The sequence below is a fragment of the Dendropsophus ebraccatus genome, chromosome 6 (assembly GCF_027789765.1).
Source record: "Dendropsophus ebraccatus isolate aDenEbr1 chromosome 6, aDenEbr1.pat, whole genome shotgun sequence".
In the NCBI taxonomy this organism is placed as follows: Eukaryota; Metazoa; Chordata; class Amphibia; order Anura; family Hylidae; genus Dendropsophus; species Dendropsophus ebraccatus.
In genome coordinates, this window is record NC_091459.1 from 77,190,930 (window position 1) to 77,208,530 (window position 17,601).

Consider the following 17,601-nt stretch of genomic DNA (forward strand, 5'->3'; position numbering starts at 1 on the left):
GCAGCACAGAGGATGTCAAGAGAGGAGGGTGCTGATCTTATAGGAGAGGTCCCAGAAGCACAGAGGATGTCAGGAGAGGAGGGGGCTGATCTTATAGGGGAGGTCACAGCAGCACAGAGGATGTCAGCTGGCCCCCTCTTCCCCCCTTATAGATGGTCCCCCTCTTCCCTCTTCCCCCCCTATAGATGGTCCCCCTCTTCCCTATTCCCCCCCTATAAATGGTCCCTCTTCCCTATTCCCCCCTTATAGATGGTCCCCCTCTTCCCTCTGCCCCCCCTTATAGATGGTCCCCCTCTGCCCCCCCTTATAGATGGTCCCCCTCTGCCCCCCCTATAGATGATCCCCCTCTGTCGTCCACCCTTATAGATGCTCCCCCTCTGTCGTCCCCTTATAGATGGTCACCCTCTCCCCCCTCCCTTATAGATGGTCCCCCTCTCACCCCTCCTTATAGATGGTCCCCCTCTGCCCCCCCTTATAGATGGTCCCCCCTCTGCCCCTTCCCTATAGATGGTCCCCCTCTGCCCCCCCTTATAGATGGTCCCCTTCTCACCCCTCCCTTATAGATGGTCCCCCTCTCACCCCCCCTTATAGATGGTCCCCCTCTGCCCCCCCCCTTATAGATGGTCACCCTCTGCCCCCTTATAAATGGTCACCCTTTCACCCTCCCTTATAGATGGTTCCCCTCTCACCCCCTTTATAGATGGTCACCCTCTGCCCCCCCCTTATAGATGGTCCCCCTCTCCCTCCTCCCTTATAGATGGTCCCCCTCTCACTCCTCCTTATAGATGGTCCCCCTCTGCCCCTTCCCTATAGATGGTCCCCCTCTGCCCCCCCTTATAGATGGTCACCCTCTGCCCCCCCTTATAGATGGTCACCCTCTCCCCCCTCCCTTATAGATGGTCACCCTCTCACCCCCTCTATAGATGGTCCCCCTCTTCCCCCTATAGATGGTCCCCCTCTTCCCCCCATAGATGGTCCCCCTCTTCCCCCCCATAGATGGCCCCCTCTTCCCCCCCCCTATAGATGGTCCCCCTCTTCCCCCCCCCTATAGATGGTCCCCCTCTTCCCCCCCGTAGATGGCCCCCCTCTTCCCCCCCTATAGATGGTCCCCCTCTCCCCCCCCTATAGATGGTCCCCCTCTTCCCCCCCTATAGATGGTCCCCCTCTTCCCCCCCCCCTTATAGACACAAAAAAACACAACACAACTCACCTGCCGTCCGTTCCCCCGTCGAGCCTCTCGCCTCCTGGTCCCCCGGCTGTCCCCGGCTGATGTGCGGCTGCCGGGGGTGTCCCATCCTATCCCCGGCAGCGCGCGCATCATAGAGCTCCCCGTGCGCCGGAAGTCACAGCCACAGGCGCACGGGGAGCTGTCTGATGCGCGCGCTGCCGGGGATAGGACGGGACACCCCTGGCAGCCGCGCATCAGCCGGGGACATGCGGACTCTTGTGACCACAAGCAAATCAATGCTTGCGGTCACAAGAGAGTCACTCGGATTGGCGGATTATAATGTATTATAATCCACCACTGTCTCTGTGTTTGTGTGGGTTTCCTCCCACACCCAAAATATATTAATAGATGAAATTGGGGACAGGGACTGATCTGAGGGTAGTGCTGTGGAATATTTTTGTGCTATATAAATAAAGGTAATATTATTATTATTATTATGGTCATCCTCATTATTAAAAGGTAATTATTCACATATCCATGTAGGGCAGGGGTCGGGGACCTCCGGCCCGCGGGCCGCATCCGGCCCCTGAGACCTCCCGATGCGGCCCGCGGCCCGCAGCTCCCCTGTGATGCGCGCCGCTCTGGAGGAGGAAGAAGCCAGCATACACAGCATCCTCCGGTGTCTGTGACAGCTGCCGGATACAGGAGGATGCTGTCTATGCCGGCTTCTTCCCCACTAGAGCGGCTCGTGTCTTCAGTCTCCTGCGGGCCGCGCGATGACATCATTTCAGCGCGCGCCGCCTGCAGAAGACCGGCACAGAGGACCTGGGACAGAAGAGGACCTGGACAGCGTGGGAACGGAGGAAAGGTGAGAGGGATGTTTATTTTTTTTTAATTTGGGGGTTAACTAGGCTGCCAGGGACAAGACTGATGGGGGTGATAACTAGGCTGCCAGGGACAAGACTGATGGGGGTGATAACTAGGCTACCAGGGACATGCCTGATGGGGGGGATAACTAGGCTACCAGGAACATGCCTGATGGGGGTGATAACTAGGCTACCAGAGACATGTCTGATGGGGGGGATAACTAGGCAACCAGGGACAAGCCTGATGGGGGTGATAACTAGGCTACCAGGGACATGCCTGATGGGGGGGGATAACTAGGCTACCAGGAACATGCCTGAGGGGGGTGATAACTAGGCTACCAGAGACATGTCTGATGGGGGTGATAACTAGGCTACCAGGAACATGCCTGATGGGGGTGATAACTAGGCTACCAGAGACATGTCTGATGGGGGTGATAACTAGGCTACCAGAGACATGTCTGATGGGGGTGATAACTAGGCTACCAGAGACATGTCTGATGGGGGTGATAACTAGGCTACCAGGGAAATGCCTGATGGGGGTTAACTAGGCTACCAGGGACATGCCTGATGGGGGGGATAACTAGGCTACCAGGGACATGCCTGATGGGGGTGATAACTAGGCTACAAGGGACATGCCTGATAGGGGTGATAACTAGGCTACCAGGGACATGCCTGATGGGGGGATAACTAGGCTACCAGGGACATGCCTGATGGGGGGATAACTAGACTACCACAGACATGCCTGATGGGGGTGATAACTAGGCTACCAGGGACATGCCTGATGGGGGTGATATCTAGGCTACCAGGAACATGCCTGATGGGGGGGATAACTAGGCTACCAGAGACATGCCTGATGGGGGGGATAACTAGGCTACCAGGGACATGCCTGATGGGGGTGATAACTAGGCTACCAGGGACATGCCTGATGGGGGTGATAACTAGGCTACCAGGGACATGCCTGATGGGGGTTAACTAGGCTACCAGAGACATGCCTGATGGGGGGGATAACCAGGGGCGGTCTTGGCATTTCTGGGGCCCCAAGCGAAGTTATGTCTGGGGCCCCCCTCGACACGCGTTCCAACACAATAGACCGCTGTGTGTTGCTCCCAGTAGTATATACCCCTTGTGCGCTACCGCCAGTAATATATACTCCTTGTGTGCTGCCCCCAATAGTATATACCCCTTGTGTCCTGCCCCCAGTAGTATATACCCCTTGTTTGCTTGCCCCAGTAGTATATAGACCCCTGTGTGTTCCCCCAGTTATATATAGCCCCCCCGTGTCCTGCCCAAGAAGTATATAGACCTCCTGTATACTGCCCCAGTTGTATATAGACCCCCTGTGTGCTGCCCCAGTTGTATATACCCCCTGTGTGCTCCCCCACTAGTATATAGGCCCCCTGTGTGCTCCTTCAGGGGTATTTAGCCCTCCTGTGTGCTCCTTCACTTGGATATAGACCTCCTGTGTGCTTCTCCAGTAGTATATAAACCCCCTGTGTGCTCCTCCAGTATTATATAGACCCCTTGTGTGCTGCCCCAGTAGTATACAGACCCCTGTGTGCTCCCCCAGTTATATATAGACCACCTGTGTGCCTCACAAGTAGTATATAGACCCCCTGTATGTTACCCCAGTAGTATATAGACCCCCTGTGTGCCCCACCAGTAGTATATAGACCCCTGTGTGCTCCCCCAGTAGTATATAGACCCCCTGTGTGCTGACCCAAGTAGTATATAGACCCCTCTGTGAAGTCCCAGTAGTCTATAGCCCCTGTGTGCCTGTGTGCTCCCTGGAGCATCGACACCACAAGGACAGAGCAGCCACTTGTGACCGCAGGGAAAACACTTCCTGTGGCCACAAGAGTGACTGACAGGAAGGGAGCCAATGGCTCCTGCCCTGTCAGTGCTGCTGCTGCATGTAACTGTGTGCGCTCATTACGAGTGCTCATAGTTACAGTTCAGATCACAGCAGCGAGCGGGGCAGCGGCCCTGTCCAGCCGTCTTGAGCACAAGAGCAGGGAGTGGGGGCCCCCTGGATGTTGGGGGCCCCAAGCGATCGCTTGGGGTGCTTGGTGCCAAAGACCGCCACTGGGGATAACTAGGCTACCAGAGACATGCCTGATGGGGGGGATAACTAGGCTACCAGGGACATGCCTGATGGGGGTGATAACTAGGCTATCAGGGACATGCCTGATGGGGTGATAACTAGGCTACCAGGGACATGCCTGATGGGGGTTAACTAGGCTACCAGAGGCATCACTGGGGGGTTAACTAGGCTACCAGGGACATGACTTGGGGGTTAACTAGACTACAAGGGGCATCACTGGGGGTTAACTAAAATAGCAGGGGCACTGGGGGAACAATACTTTGCCTTGCCCCATGTGCTGCAAACCCACGCTACTAACTGCTGCGCACAGTATGCGGCCCTCGAATGATTTTATTAATGCCCGACCGGCCCTCGACATGGAAAAGGTTCCCCACCCCTGATGTAGGGGAATGCTGTGGTAATTTCTATTTCTCCTACTTAGGTTAGCCACCCTTCCCATGCGACCTGTAAGACGTTTGGAGAGCCATCATGTCTGTAAGCTGGTGTGCAAGGATAGCTCTTGCTTTCTTATCCCTGCTTTGATTGCCTTGTGTGAAAAACTGATTATAAAAGATTTATGTTGTTACTGTATCGGTGCTTTTTTAAAAAAAAAAACACTATCATTATTTATAGGATGACTCACAGAGGTGTGGTACACTGTTATAGGAAAGGTATGCATGTAGAATTTAAAATACATGTATATTCACAAATTACAAACTTTTTTTTTCCGAAAAAATTGGGCCGCTACGGGGCCCCGCCGTATCGGGGGCCCGTGGCGCGGGCCCCCAAAGCTCACGTAGCCTGTAGCACCCGGCGGCCGAGCCGGCCTTCCGGGTGCTACAGCTGTTTGGGGTCCAGGCAGTGGCCACGAAGGGGGGCCCGCGGGGCCCTCCCGATCAGTCACTCTTGTGACCGCAAGCATTGTTTTGCTTGCGGTCACAAGAGTCCGGCTCCGTCTGTCCCCGGCTGCTGCGCGGCTGCCGGGGGTGTCATGTCTTATCCCCGGCAGCCACGCATCCCAGAACTCCCTGCGCGCCTTGGGCCCTGACTTCCGGTTCCGGCGCGCAGGGAGCTCTGGGATGCGCGCTGCCGGGGATAAGACGTGACACCCCCGGCAGCCGCGCAGCAGCCGGGGACAGACCAGGAGGAGTGAGGATCGACGTGGGAGCGCGTTGTCAGGTGAGTTAAGTTTTGTTTTGTTTTTTTATCAGCCTGCAGGGTGGGGGGAAGGAGGGGGGCATCTATGAGGGTGAGGGGAAAGAGGGGGGCATCTATGAGGGTGGGGGGAAAGAGGAAGGCATCTATGAGAGTGGGGGGAAAGAGGGGGGCATCTATGAGAGTGGGGGGAAAGAGGGGGGCATCTATGAGGGGGGGGGGAAGGAGGGGGGCATCTATGAGGGTGGGGGGAAAGAGGGGGGCAACTATGAGGTTGGGGGGAAGGAGGGGGCATCTATGAGGGTGGGGGAAGGAGGGGGGCATCTATGCGGGTGGGGGGAAGCAGGGGGCATCTATGAGGGTGGGGGGAAGGAGGGGGGCACCTATGAGGGTGGGGGGAAGGAGGGGGGCATCTATGAGGGTGGGGGGAAGGAGGGGGGCATCTATGAGGGTGGGGGGAAGGAGGAGGGCATCTATGAGGGTGGGGGGGAAGAGGGGGCATCTATGAGGGTGGGGGGAAAGGGGACCATCTATGAGGGTGGGGGGAAAGGGGACCATCTATGAGGGTGGGGGGAGGAAGAGGGGGCATCTATGAGGGTGGGGGGGAAGAGGGGGCATCTATGAGGGTGGGGGGGGGAAGAGGGGGCATCTATGAGGGGGGGGCGAAGAGGGGGCATCTATGAGGGTGGGGGGGGGGGAGAGGGAGGGCATCTATGAGGGTGGGGGGGAAGAGGGGGCATCTATGAGGGTGGGGGGGAAGAGGGGACCATCTATGAGGGTGGGGGGGAAGAAGAGGCATCTATGAGGGTGGGGGGGAAGAGGAAGCATCTATGAGGGTGGGGGGAAGAGGAGGCATCTATGAGGGTGGTGGGGAAGAGGGGGCATCTATGAGGGTGGGGGGAAGAGGGGGGCATCTATGAGGGTGGGGGGAAGGAGGGGGGCATCTATGAGGGGGGGAAGGAGGGGGGCATCTATGAGGGTAGGAGGAAAGAGGGGGCATCTATGAGGGTGGGGGGGAAGAGGAGGGCATCTATGAGGGTGGGGGGGGGGGAAGAGGGACCATCTATAAGGGAGGGGGGAAGGGGACCATCTATAAGGGAGGGGGAAGGGGACCATCTATAAGGGAGGGTGGGGGGAGAGGGGGCCATCTATAAGGGAGGGTGGGGGAGAGGGGGCCATCCATAAGGGAGGGTGAGGAGAGAGGGGGCCATCTATATGGGAGGGGGGAGGGGGTAGAGGGGGCCATCTATAAGGAGGGGGGAGAGGAGGCCATCTATAAGGAGGGGGGAGAGGAGGCCATCTATAAGGAGGGGGGAGAGGAGGCCAACTATAAGGAGGGGGGAGAGGAGGCCATCTATAAGGGAGAGTGGGGGGAGAGGGGGGCATCTATAAGGGAGGGTGGGGGGAGAGGGGGCCATCTATAAGGGAGGGTGGGGGGAAAGGGGGCCATCTATAAGGAGGGCAACATGGGGGGAGAGGGGCCATCTATTTGGGGGGGGGGCAACATAGGGGGAGAGGGAATACACAGAGGGGGGCATATATTATTAGGGGGTCACATAGAGTAAGGGCTACCCACTAAATGAGGGTGTAAAGGGGACAGTACAGATGTGCAGTGTGTATAGAGATAAGGATGGTGCCAGAGTGAGGAGACTAATATGTCTGTCTGGCAGATTCCGTGGATTCGTGGCTCGGAGAAGTTCTCATAATGGCCCAGGACGGATGGAGGAGATGAAAAGGAAAGAACTCCGATCAGAAAAGACTTCCCCTGTGAGTCACCTGATATAACTGCACTGTAATGTATATGGTGTATAGAACCTGTGTAGAGCTGGGACCACCTCTATATGACTGGATGAGGTGATTTAGTATACTGGATTTGGTCAGTAACAATATGGTGGTGATGGTAGTGGTTGTGGTGTGGCAGTAATGTTTCCTTCCTATATACTGGTATTACTGGTAATATTGGTCTCAGTATACAGGATTTGGTCGGTAACAGTATGGCGGTAATATGTACGGTGATAATACTTTCTCTTCCAATATGCTGGTGTTATTGGTAATATCTGTCTTGGTGTATATATATATATATATATATATATATATATATATATATATATATACACACACACACCAATAGCATCACTTGGTCGTGAAAGGAGGGGGGGGGCAAGTTGGCCTCTCGCACCAGGGCCCAGGAGACATTAGCTACGCCCCTGGGTCCAGGGGTGTCCCGGGGATTCCCAGGCAGCACAGGTGACAGGCTCGGAGTGGCTTGGCGTCCGCCGGGGGCCAGGGTAAGTACTTCTGGCGCAGGGACTTCAAGCACTAACAAACGCTCCTGTGTACAGGCTAGGGGCGGATGCTGAGCTCACTGGTACCAGTGCTTCCGGGGATGCTGCCACCCCTTGCCACCGTATTGCTGTCCCGGCAGCACAGGTACCGGTGAGCTCAGCGTCCGCCCCCAGCCTGTACTTCCGGCACAGGAGCACTTGTTAGAGATGCACCCTGCGCCGGAAGTACTTGCCCCAGCGGACACTGAGCCACTCTGAGCCCAAAACCTGTGCTGCCTGGAAATACCCAGGACGCCCCCCCGGGAGAAGAGGAGAAGACAGCCGACGGGGGAGTTAGGTGAGTTGTGTTTTTTTTAATTTTCTATCTGCTTTGCAAAGGGGGATAATACAGGGTGGGGCCATCTATGGGGTATATACAGGGGGCTATCTATGAGGGATATACAGGGGGGCCATCTATGGGGGATATACAGGGGGGCCATCTATGGGGGATATACAGGGGGTACATCTATGGGGGATATACAGGGGGGACATCTATGGGGGATATACAGGGGGCCATCTATGGGGAATATACAGGGGGGACATCTATGGGGGATATACAGGGGGGCCATCTATGGGGGATATACAGGGGGGCCATCTATGGGGATATACAGGGGGCCATCTATGGGGATATACAGGGGGGTATATATAGGGGGATATACAGGGGGGCCATCTATGGGGATATACAGGGGGCCATCTATGGGGGATATACAGGGGGGTATATATAGGGGGATAATACAGGGGGCCATTTATGGGAGATATACAGGGGGGACATCTATGGGGGATATACAGGGGGCCATCTATGGGGGATAATACAGGGGGCCATCTACAGGGGATATACAGGGGGGACATCTATTGGGAATATACAGGGGGCCATCTATGGGGGATATACAGGGGGGGCATCTATGGGGGATATACAGGGGGCCATCTATGGGGGATATACAGGGGGCCATCTATGGGGGATATACAGGGGGCCATCTATGGGGGATATACAGGGGGCCATCTATGGGGGATATACAGGGGGCCATCTATGGGGGATAATACAGGGGTGCCAATCTATGGTGGATTATACAGGGAGGTATACATAGGGGGATAATACAGGGGGCCATCTATAGGGGGACACCATGAGGGGGCATTTATAAGGGGACCAAATGAGAGGGCATCTATAGGGGACAACATGGGGGACCATCTTTAAGGGGGATGGACAACACGGGGGGTAATTTATAAGGGGCCAACAAGGGTGGCATCGGCAGGGCCGTCTTAACAGCATTATGGGCCCCTGGGCAGAGGTGCGAATTGGGCCCCCCACGGCCGCTGCCATCAAAACCCCCCCCATCTTTGCAACCCCTCCCCTAGCCAGTACAATTACTTCTGACCCCCCCTACACACACACTACCCCCATCTGCCCCCCCCTACACACACACTACCCCCATCTGCCCCTCTCTACACACACCCTACCCCCATCTGACCCCCCCCTACACACACACACTAACCCATATGACCCCCCTACACACACACACACACACACACTACCCCCATCTTCCCCCCTCCTCCCCCTAAACACACACTACCCCATCCTCCTCCCCTACCCCCATCCTCCTCCTACACACACTACCCCCATTCTCCTCCCCCTACACACACACACACATACACACAACCACCACCACCTGACCCATACACACACACACTACCCCCATCCTACTCCTCCTTCACACACTACCCCCATCCTCCTCCACACACTACCCCGATCCTCCTACACACACACTACCCCCATCCTCCTACACACACTACCCCATCCTCCTCCTCACACTACCCCATCCTCCTCCTCCTCACACTACCCCCCATCCTCCTCCTACACACACTACCCCCATCCTCCTCCTCCTACACACACTACCCCCATCCTCCTCCTACACACACTACCCCCATCCTCCTCCTACACACACTACCCCCATCCTCCTCCTACACACACTACCCCCATCCTCCTCCTACACACACTACCCCCATCCTCCTCCTACACACACTACCCCCATCATCCTCCTCCACACACTACCCCCATCATCCTCCTCCACACACTACCCCCATCCTCCTCCACACACTACCCCCATTCTCCTACACACACTACCCCCATCATCCTCCTACACACACTACCCCCATCCTCCTACACACACTACCCCATCCTCCTCCTCCTCCTCACACTACCCCAATCCTCCTCCTCCTCCTCACACTACCCCAATCCTCCTCCTCCTCACACTACCCCCATCATCCTCCTACACACACTACCCCCATCATCCTCCTACACACACTACCCCCATCATCCTCCTACACACACTACCCCCATCATCCTCCTACACACACTACCCCCATCATCCTCCTACACACACTACCCCCATCATCCTCCTACACACACTACCCCCATCATCCTACACACACTACCCCCATCCTCCTCCTCCTCACACTACCCCAATCCTCCTCACACTACCCCCATCCTCCTCCTACACACACTACCCCCATCCTCCTCCTCACACACACACTACCCCCATCCTCCTCCTCCTCCTACACACACTACCCCCATCCTCCTACACACACTACCCCCATCCTCCTACACACACTACCCCCATCCTCCTCCTCCTCACACTACCCCAATCCTCCTCACACTACCCCCATCCTCCTCACACTACCCCCATCCTCCTCCTACACACACTACCCCCATCCTCCTCCTCATACACACACTACCCCCATCCTCCTCCTACACACACTACCCCCATCCTCCTCCTCATACACACACTACCCCCATCCTCCTCCTCCTCCTACACACACTACCCCATCCTTCTCATCCTCCTCATCCTCCTCCTACACACACTACCCCCATCCTCCTCCTCCTACACACACTACCCCCATCCTCCTCCTCCTACACACACTACTACCCCCATCCTCCTCCTACACACACACACACACACACACACATTACCCCTATCATCCTCCTCCTACACACACACTATTACCCCCATCCTCCTCCTCCTACACACACACACACACACACACACTGCCACCCCCCGGCCGCCAACACTATTCCCCACACACTATCCCTGCAGACCGCCATCCCCCCGCCCCAAACACACACAGTAATCCTCCGGGGGTTACAATACTCACCCCCGTGGCCGTGCAGCAGTCTGAGGTAAAGGAGCGCGGCGGGGGAGAAGCCTCACGCCGCTACAGCTACTTGTGGACAGGAGAGAGGCGGGGCCGGAGCGTGCGGCCGTCCACTGCGGCCCTCCGTCCAAAGAAGACTGGGGTGATGACGTCACGATGGCGTCCGGACGTACGACGGCACTAAGTGATGTCGGCTGATCCCGCTCCCGCGGCCCGCTAGCGCCAAAGTAACAGCAGCATGGGGCCTCTGATAGTGATCTCTCACAGGCCCCGGCTGCTGTTATTTCGGCACTGGCGGGATCAAAAAGACTTTCAGGGCCCCCTCAGACGCAAGGGCCCCCGGGCAGCCGCCTACCTTGCCCAATGGGTAAGACGGCCCTGGGCATCGGTAAGGGGGAATACACAGAGGGGCATATACTATAAGGGGATCACATAGTGTCAGGGCTATCCACTAAACAAGGGGGCAAAGGGGCCAATACAGATGTGCAGTTTGTATAGAGATGAGGATGGTGCCAGAGTGAGGAGCCTAATATGTTTCTCTGGCAGATTCTGTGGATTCGTGGCTCGGAGAAGTTCTAATGGCCCAGGAAGGATGAAGAAGAAAATGAAGGAAACAACTCCGATCAGAGAAGACGTCCCCTGTGAGTCGCTTAATATAACTGTACTGTAATTTATATGGTGTACAGAACCTGTGTAGAGCTGAGTGTGTTGATGGCGTAGTGGTCGATTGAGGGGGTGGGGGCCCCAATCAAAAGTTTGCTATGGGGCCCAGCCATTTCTAGATACGCCCCTGGAGCTGTCTATTTGGATCATTCCTACAGTCTCCCTTGCATGTAGGCTCGTCACAAGTGTTCAAATGCAGCTGTGCGTCTGACATGCAACATGTAATCTTCCATTTATTTATTTATTTGCTTTGTGAAAAGTGGAGATATCGGTATTAATGTAATTGTTACTTGTTAGTCGCAACATTTTGGGACATCCTGTCATGTCTTCATCCATATCATAGAAATGGAACAACAATGCCCAACACAGGGATATAATCAGAATAGCAATAACTTTTCTTTGTCAACATTCCTGTTTAGAAAAAACACAGATGACTCACCACTCACTTTCAGTGTGCACTAGGTACCCCTATTAAAAGGGAACTATCAGCAGGTCAGACTAAGGGGGGCCGGTCAAGGCAGGCTGATTCTGGCTGGTTGCCCCGCCCCCCCCAGTGCTCCTAATGGCTTATGGGACAGGGGATTTCACAGCTAACCGCACAGGAATAGCACCAAAGATGAAGGTTACAGACGTACCTTTATCCTCGGCCTTGTGCCCTCTAGGGAGCTATTAGTGGGTTAGATTTGTCTAACCTGTTGATAGTTCCTCTTTAATGGTGGTTTTTTTTGGAGTCTAGAGAACCACTCCAGAAAAGTCTTCAATAGTAGAAACCGCTAAAATGGTGTTCCATCAACTGAAGTATAACATCATTGTAGTATGCATCATCACCATATAGATACTTGGGCTTCATTCAGTATATTTTTGCTGACTAAAATTTGTTTCCGCATATCGACACCCGCAATAGGCTCTAATAGATTTCTATAGGGAAATGTGCTCTTATTGCCGTCCGCACTACAACGTGTCCTATTTTCTTTTTTTGCAGAACACAAATGTGGAGACAAACAATGCGGACGTGTAAATAGCCCCATTGAAAGCAGTGTGATTGATCTTTACCAACAAATTGCAGATCCGGAAATACGGAACACTATCTCCTCAGCAATGAAGGGCGATGACTTCATAATGAAGTTGGAACAGACCTGTCATTGCTCTGGGTTAATCCTTTTAATTTTCAATAGGCCGTATATTGTTTTTGCTGTTCCTGCTGAAGAGAAATTGAGGTAGGTTGTCTCACCATGTTATTGACAGACAGATCTGACAAGAGCCACCCCATTCTCTGACATGATAACTTTGGAATAGAATGTGTATTAGGGGTTCTTATCATAGATCAATTGCTTTAATAATGGAGAATCACCAGTTCAGGATCCAATACAATAGCCAAAGCTGATAGTGTTACTTCCCAGAGCTTCCCCTAGTCAACCTGCCATGTCTGTACATTATATGAACATCTCATAATGAGTATGCTTTATTTCTTCCTGAAGGCACTGTGGGGAAGTGGAACACTGGCAGCTGGCTTCCAGAGTATATGATAGCTAGTTCCCTGGGATTATATTATTTTTGAAGGATACATCTACTAAAACAGAATGGAGAACCCCATTAGGGCGTTCATTCATATTGGACACGAGCTGCAGTAACCACATGTGGCTACCAATGTACTTCAACTACAGTTCCAGCTAATTCTTGCAATTCATTGTAAACAATTTTATGCAAATTTCTGCAGTTTAGTGTGAATTGCCATGGATTCAAGACAAGTACAAATGAAGTACTGGGTCACCACTTATGGTTATTGTGGCTCACTCGCAATGTGTACTGACTAATCTAGTGATAGTTTCATGCACGACTGATGTTATAGGTGCATTACCCCAGACATCTGCATGAAGCCACTATTTTGTAACCTGTGTATGAACTATGAAGTGCTTTCTCTGTATAACACCAAACTCTGCCATGTTATAGATCCTTCATGACACATATGCATTTTGTGGTGAGTTGGAGAGGCATTGCTTCTGTGCAGCACATCTCATGTATGTGCACAGCTCCACGCTTTGTAATAAAGATAACATTGTTGATGGTCTAATGGTGTTCCCTGTGCAATATTTAATTACAGGCTGTCATATACTATACAGTACACTAGAACCTGATTGCTAAAGCCAGCGTTTGGCAACTTGCCAGTCAGCTATAATGCTGTAACATTCTAGTGAAACATTTGATGACGGTTGATTGCGGTGATGTAGCTATTGCCGGCAATGTCTGCTACTGGTGCCAGAATCTTAGACCTAGGAGCCAAATAGTCTAGATGGGTGTAACGGCTGGGGTCAGTGGATCCGCGTAGCCCACACAAGCGATGGTACTGAGCCGCACCAGGGAGCGGAGTCTAAGGGGCCGCTGGTTTTCACCAGAGCCCGCCGCAAGGCAGGATGGGCTTGCTGCGGCAGGCGACCCCCAGGTCGCTACCCCTGGCGCGACTTGCTTGTGTAGGTGGCGAGTGGAGGCGAAGTACAAAATCGTAGGGCAAGGACGTAGTCAGGGACGGGCCAAGAGGTCAGGGCAGGCGGCGTACAAGGGCGGAGACAGGGAACGTGAGCAAGGACTGGTACACAAGAAATGGCAGTAATATAGGGAACGCTTTCTCTGATAGGCAAAGGGCACTATAGATCCGGCAAAGGGCACAGGAAGGGGCAGCCTTTAATAGGGGCAGGGAAAATGGCCAGACCAATTGTGGGGACACTGTGCCTTTAAGACATAGCAGAGCCGGCGCGCGCGCGCCCCAGGAGGCGGGGACGCGCGCGCCGGCTCTGACACACTGAGACTCCCCGGCGTGCAGTGCAGACGCCGGGAGTCAGGGAAGAGGAAGACATAGGAGCCCCAGGAGATGCAGGGGACCTCCTGCGGCAGGTGAGAGATGGGGTCGGGCGCGGACCGCCATGACAATGGGTTTCAGTTGTAAATTTATTATTCACATGTAGATAGAAGGTATATTGGATAATAAATGCTGGAATAACCAAGGGGAAATTCCTTCCCTGTAAGAATCATTGGTTGCAGAGTGCAGCCACATCATAATGAGACATGGCAGGAAGTAATATCTGAAATAACAACAAGGTATTACAGAAATAATTTATACTTTTAGGCTCTCATTCACACATAAATTTGAGGTATTTTATCCAAAAGCAGGATTGGATCCAAAATAGTACTAGTCTTTCCTGTACACATTTATTTGGTTTAGGATCCATTCTTTGTTTAAAGTGTCACTATCATTAATTTTCTTTTGCAGAAATCAATAGTACAGGCGATTTTAATAAACTTTGTAGTTGGGGTTTATTAGCCAAAATATGCATTTTTATAATGAAAAAGTAGTTTGAAGCTCTCCCCCCTGTCTTTACTGTTCTCTATGAAGAGGTGAGGGATGGAGGGAGATGAGGCACCAAAACAGGACAACAAAGAGTTAATTTACAGCTACATCACCAGGCATCAGCACTGACATCTCTGACCTCTGAATACCAGCTTCAAACAGCTCCCTGCTCTGCAATCCTATGTCCTCCCCTCTCCATAGCTCAGACAGGATCCGACTGATGTAAAACAGTCGAGAATTCCTGATTCTGAGCAGTGGATGACAGAAAGGAGAGGAGGGGGGGACCTGGGAAAAGTCTTTTTATATGCGGATAATGGCATATTTGCCTAATAAACCCAATTACAAGGTTTCTTAAAATCACCTGTACTATTGCACTCTATGGGAACAACTGCCGTCGTTCACACACTGTATTGAACAGCAGCCGTTGTTCCCCTATGGCCCAAATAAATCACTTATTTGTGACCGTTAATGCAGGAACAACAGCCGTTGTTCCTGCTTTGTTCACACAATGTATGGCCTGTCTAACATGTCAGAAGTTTGTTTTAACTATAGACACACTTTAAGAATACCTGTCCTTTTAAAAAAAAATTAAAAAACTGCTTGATTTTGTTAGTTTAACCTTAAAGGAGGCAGGAGGTGTGGGAACATAATAAAGAAAGTATACTTACCCATCCATGTGCCCACTATAGAGACACTCTCCCCTCTGTGTGGCAGCCGCTGGAAGTAATTTTCAGCCAGCTTCTGCATATGCTGCGACCAGTGGCGTAGCCACCGTGGTCGCGGGGGTCGCCGCCGCGACCGGGCCCGCCACAAGGGGGGCCCGCGGGGCCCCCCGATCAATCACTCTTGTGACCGCAAGCATTGTTTTGCTTGCGGTCACAAGAGTCGGGCTCCGTCTTCCCCCGGCTGCTGCGCGGCTGCCGGGGGTGTCGCGTCTTACCCCCGGCAGCGCGCGCATCCCAGAACTCCCTGCGCGCCTTGGGCCCTGACTTCCGGTTCCGGCGCGCAGGGAGTTCTGGGATGCGCGCGCTGCCGGGGATAAGACGCGACACCCCCGGCAGCCGCGCAGCAGTCGGGGACAGACCAGGAGGAGTGAGAATCAACGTGGGAGCGCGATGTCAGGTGAGTTAAGTTTTGTTTTTTTTATCAGCCTGTACGGGTGGGGGGAAAGGAGGGGGGCATCTATGAGGGTGGGGGGAAAGGAGGGGGCCATCTATGAGGGTGGGGGGAAAGGAGGGGGCCATCTATGAGGGTGGGGGGAAAGGAGGGGGCCATGTATGAGGGTGGGGGGAAAGAGGGGGCCATCTATGAGGGTGGGGGGAAAGAGGGGGCCATCTATGAGGGTGGGGGGGAAGGAGGGGGGCATCTATGAGGGTGGGGGGGAAGGAGGGGGGCATCTATGAGGGTGGGGGAGAAGGAGGGGGGCATCTATGAGGGTGGGGGGAAGAGGGGGCCATTTATGAGGGTGGGGGGAAAGAGGGGGGCCATCTATGAGGGTGGGGGGAAGAAGGGGGCCATCTATGAGGGTGGGGGGAAGGAGGGGGCCATCTATGAGGGTGGGGGGAAGGAGGGGCCATCTATGAGGGTGGGGGGAAAGAGGGGCCATCTATGAGGGTGGGGGGAAAGAGGGGCATCTATGAGGGTGGGGGGGGAAGGGGACCATCTATAAGGGAGGGAGGAAGGGGACCATCTATAAGGGAGGGAGGAAGGGGACCATCTATAAAGGGGGGGAAAGGGGACCATCTATAAGGGAGGGAGGAAGGGGACCATCTATAAAGGGGGGGAAAGGGGACCATCTATAAGGGAGGGGGGGAAGGGGACCATCTATAAGGGAGGGGGGGAAGGGGACCATCTATAAGGGAGGGGGGGGGGAAGGGGACCATCTATAAGGGAGGGGGGGGAAGGGGACCATCTATAAGGGAGGGGGGGGGGGGAAGGGGACCATCTATAAGGGAGGGGGGGGGAAGGGGACCATCTATAAGGGAGGGGGGGGGAAGGGGACCATCTATAAGGGAGGGGGGGGAAAGGGGACCATCTATAAGGGAGGGTGGGGGGAGAGGGGGCCATCTATAAGGGAGGGTGGGGGGAGAGGGGACCATCCATAAGGGAGGGTGAGGAGAGAGGGGGCCATCCATAAGGGAGGGTGAGGAGAGAGGGGCCATCTATAAGGGAGGGGGTAGAGGGGCCATCTATTTGGGGGGGGCAACATAGGGGGAGAGGGAATACACAGAGGGGGGCATATATTATTAGGGGGTCACATAGAGTCAGGGCTACCCACTAAATGAGGGTGTAAAGGGGACAGTACAGATGTGCAGTGTGTAGAGAGATGGAGATGGTGTCAGAGTGTGGAGCCTAATATGTCTGTCTGGCAGATTCTGTGGATTTGTGGCTCCGAGAAGTTCTCATAACGGCCCAGGACGGATGGAGAAGATGATGAAAAGGAAAGAACTCCGATCAGAGAAGACGTCCCCTGTGAGTCACCTGATATAACTGCACTGTAATGTATATGGTGTATAGAACCTGTGTAGAGCTGGGGCCACCTCTATATGACTGGATGAGGTGATTTAGTATACTGGATTTGGTCAGTAACAATATGGTGGTGATGGTAGTGGTTGTGGTGTGGCGGTAATGTTTCCTTCCTATATACTGGTATTACTGGTAATATTGGTCTCATTATACAGGATTTGGTCGGTAACAGTATGGCGGTAATAGGTAATATCTGTCTTGGTGTGTGTGTGTGTATATATATATATATACATACAGTGGTACCTTGGTTTAAGAGTAACTTCGTTTAAGAGCGTTTTGGTTTAAGAGCTCACAGTTTTTCAAAATTGTGACTTGGTTTAAGAACATTG